Source organism: Orcinus orca, chromosome 7 (assembly GCF_937001465.1).
Source record: "Orcinus orca chromosome 7, mOrcOrc1.1, whole genome shotgun sequence".
NCBI classification, from domain to species: domain Eukaryota; kingdom Metazoa; phylum Chordata; class Mammalia; order Artiodactyla; family Delphinidae; genus Orcinus; species Orcinus orca.
The window spans coordinates 13685816-13690264 of record NC_064565.1 but is presented as its reverse complement, the minus strand read 5'-3'; the positions used below and the strand labels follow the sequence as shown (position 1 = coordinate 13690264).

Below are 4449 nucleotides of genomic sequence, written 5' to 3'. Positions count from 1 at the left end.
CCCTGTTATTCGAATGTTGGTGCATTTAATACCCCATAAATCTCTGAGGCTGTCCTCAATTCTTTTCATTCTTTTTTCTTTATTCTGCTCTGTGGTAGTTATTTCCACTATTTTATCTTCCAGGTCATTTATCTGTTCTGTTTCATTTATTCTGCTATTGATTCCTTCTAGAGAATTTTTAATTTCATTTATTTTATTGTTCAACATTGTTTGTTTGCTCTTTTTCTTCTAGATCCTAAAAATATGGGGCTTCATGAATTTGCACATCATCGTTACTCAGGGGCCATGCTAATCTTCTCTGTATTGTTCCAATTTTAGTATATGTGCTGCTGAATCAGCACTGCAAGTGTACTTTTTTAATACATACAGATACATAGCTATAGATAAGATTTCTATTTTCCCAGGGAGTTCAATTCAGTTTGTGTTTATTTTAATATAGATGTTTATCATCTATTGTAGGAAAACCATCTGGAAAATAGATTAGTTCTCTCTGAAGTATTTGGGGGACTGAATTTTGGCAATTATTTGTGTGCATATGAATTTTCCTGTGTTAATAAATGTAGTGGAAAGTTCCCTTTAAAAATGAATGAATGGGGCTTCCCTGGTGGTGCAGTGGTTGAGAGTTCGCCTGCCGATGCAGGGTTTGTGCCCCAGTCCGGGAAGATCTCACATGCCTCGGAGCAGCTAGGCCCGTGAGCCATGCTTGCTGGGCCTGCGTGTCTGGAGCCTGTGCTCCACAATGGGAAAGGCCACAAGAGTGAGAGGCCCGCATACCACAAAAAAAAAAAAAAAATGAATGAATGAATTAATTAATACAAATTAATAGTAGAAAACTTCCCCAGTAACAAACCACACCATTAATTACTTAATGGGATATTTAAAAGCTTATCTGTACATACATAGGATTACAATATCCAAGCTCTCTCTAGTGTTTACCATGCACTAGACTTGGTTCCAATCATCTTATGCAGATTGGAGCCTACTGTGTAAGTGAAGTCACTGCCGGCACTGTTCATCCTCCATATCCTTCATGTTTAATATATTGAATAAGTACCATGTGGCCACTAAGGAATGAGCATGGTAAAAAGAGATGGATGGATAAACAAGACTCATCACAGACAGAGATTTAATCTCAAAAAAGAGACGAGGTGGGTTTTATCCAATAGTTGAGTTTCTCACAGATGGAGAGGAGATTGAGAATATTCCAGTTAATGAAATTGTGGAAAGATACCAATTGCTGTCAGGCATCTTCCTCGTCCCAGATGGTAGCATGAACCTTGTGAAAGCCTAAATGATTGGCATGGCTATCCCCATGCCAGACAAGGGCATTTCACTTCTGAGAGTTTAAACACCTTGAATAAAACCGTTAATATTGACAAAAACAGAGCCAGATTTGAAACAGAATCCATAAAAATCCTAACTCTACTTTCTTTTGTTAGGAAAAATATTATTATTGCTGGTGGGCTCTATAGTGACTAGAACCAGTCTGTGTCTCAGAGCCTGTGTTTGGTGTAGTTTTGAAACCATGTACAAGCCCCTGTGTCCTTGTTCTTTGAAGTAAAAGGCTGACTCAGGAGCTAATGATTAGAAAAGATGAAAATGTAGAAACAAAGAATAGCTTTTTGGCCGAGAAACTGGTAAAAATTTCGACTATAAATCAGCTACATGCAGAGTCACTGAATTCCCAGTTCCCTGAGGGATACATATAAAGGCCTGACAGAGATTGCTAAGTTGTTTTTACAGGAAGCAGTCCCCCACCAGTTGAAAATTACTGACCTCAAAAACATAAACTCTAGACTGGTTGGAACCAGAAGGCTGATGATGCTGACTCCTGATTACCTCACCACGTGCTGATCACGCCCTTCTCCTTAAAACATTACTATAAGACTCCTCACTACTTGCTCCAGGTTATGACACAGAGTTTTGAGGGCATTACCCTGCTGTATCCTCCTTTGCTTGACAAAAGAATAGAGCTCTTCCTTTCTGCTTCACCCAAAACTCTGTCTCTGAGATTCAATTCAGTGTAGGTGCACAGAGGCTGGGATTCCACAACACTGTGAGCCCTTGGCATGGTGTGAAATTGACTTGGGCCATTCTTGCCAGGCTGCCTAATAGTACACATAATAGACTCCCTGAGTAAAGGTTTTGTGTGGACAGGGGGTTTGGGAGTGAGAAGTATATGGATGAAAATAGCTGGTTTCTTCTCTGTTTTCTACCTTGTGATTCTTCTCTCTCCCCCATGTACTGGGTACCACAGGGAAGGTCTTTTATGACTGCTGTGGTTGTTTGGGGCACTTTGTCTCACATACACTCCTCCATCTTCCCTTCTGCTCTGAAGTTCAGGGTAGCCAACACTTGGTGACAGCACATCCAGTAAGAGGGTGACCTCTGGCAGGTCTTGACCAATGGAAAGCACTGGAAAAATATTAAGACCAAGAGAAAGAGGAAAACCATGGTATTTCTTTCCCTTCTCTTTGTCACAAGTGACAATTCTTTGTAGCCCCATCTCCTGTTTAACAGGCCCCCCAGGATTCTAGCCTCTTCCTGGTGACCCAGGATCTTGGCCTCAACATCTCAGACTCTGTCCAGTGCCCCTAGAGGTGTTAATGACTTTCACTATTGTTAGCCCTCTGAGCTCTTCACTGCCTCCTATCAGGATCTTCAATTCCCTTTGGGTTTGTTTCCTGGTTGGCTCCTGGCAATATGGTTGGAACAGATAGAATCTGCAATGCAGACTGGATTCTGAATGAGAATTCTTTTTGCTTCATGGGTGCTGGAGTTCCCTGAAAAGTGTAGCTTCTTGACCTCTTCTGTGATGGCTACAAATGTACCCAGTGAGCTCCCAGGCCTGAAAGCCTGCCTCATCAGGCAATTTCTGCTAAGGTTAACTGTCAAGTATCCCTCTTTTCAAGATGACTTAGTTCTTTTCAAAATGCAAGTTTTATTCAAAATGACCCAGTCAAGTTGCCATCTGTTGGATACAAAACCAGCCCATTATAAAACAGACATTTACCTTTGCCCCAAATAGTTAGAAATGCTGCTTGCTCCTGAGAAGGCCCCTTCAGAATCTTGAGTCATCCTCTCAAAAACAGACTTCTTCAAGATTTTGTACAGCATTAATTCACTTTCCAGAACTCCAAAGGGTAAAGGTGAAGTTCTGGGAGGTTTTCCTTGGAGCTCCCCACATGGGTATCAAGGTGCAGGGAAATCACCCATTGTGTACTTCAAGAGGGGTTGTGGGAGATGAGAGGCCATATAGCATGCTAACAAGACTTTGAAAAACACCTAACGCCTAATAGCTGCCATTCTTCTGGAAAACCAGTCAAAGACAAATGAAAAACTGGGAAAACCTTTGCAATAAATAGTACAGATAAGTAGTATCATCTTTAATAAGTAAATGGCCATATTAATTAAGATAACTCCTTCATCATTGGTCTAGCATCATTGGTCTAGCTTTGGAATATTTGGCAAATCTTGTTTTGTTCTTAGTCTAAGAATTGTGGTCAAAAACAGGAGACCAATTGTTCCATTCTATCATCCATCCTGCATATTTTTTAATTAATTTCTTGCATAAGTTATATATGAACTATTCAAATAGGTATATAGTAAAATGTATGTATCCTTCCAAGCTTCTTGACCATCCCCAAAACGTCACTCCTATGAGCGTACCCCTTGCTATTGCTTTCCTGTGTCCATCCAGGGATATTCTATGCATAGAATATGAAATGTATGTTTTAAACCAATGTTACATATTATACTAATAGTTCTATCCCCTGCTTTATTTTTAATTTGCATTGTAGACCTTGGAGATTCATCCACACCAGAATGTGGATTTCTCAGTCTTTTCCACAGCAACATGATATCTAGTTACATATATTTGTCATACAATCTTTAGGCCAAGTTTATTTATTTACTTAATTAACATCTTTATTGGAGTATAATTGCTTTACAATATTGTGTTAATTTCTGCTGTATAACAAAGTGAATCAGCTATATGTCTACATATATCCTCCCTCTTGCATCTCCCTCCCATCCTCCCCATCCATCCCTCTAGGTGGTCACAAAGCACTGAGCTGATAACTCCGTGTGACGCAGCTGCTTCCCAATAGCTATCTATTTTACATTTGGTAGTGTATATATGTCAATGCCACTGTCTCACTTCATCTCAGCTTACCCTTCCCACCCCCCGTGTCCTCACGTCTATTCTCTACATCTGTATCTTTATTCCTGTCCTGCCTCTAGGTTCGTCAGAACCTTTTTTTTTTTTTTTAGATTCCATATATATGTGTTAGCATATGGTATTTGTTTTTCTCTTTCTGTCTGTATGACAGACTGTAGGTCCATCCACCTCACTACAAATAACTCAATTTTGCTTCTTTAATGGCTGAGTGATATTCCATTGTATATATGTGTCACATCTTCTTTATCCATTCATCTGTCAGTGGGCAC

The 4449-nt window shown here is 40.0% G+C and overlaps 1 non-coding gene across 1 annotated transcript; it reads right to left on the bottom strand.

Moving 5' to 3' along the window:
- Positions 1–237: 237 nt before the first annotated feature.
- LOC117195522 (U6 spliceosomal RNA) lies at positions 238–341 on the bottom strand. The gene has a single exon (XR_004475246.1). It is a non-coding gene; the product is annotated as a U6 spliceosomal RNA (small nuclear RNA).
- Positions 342–4449: the final 4108 nt, after the last annotated feature.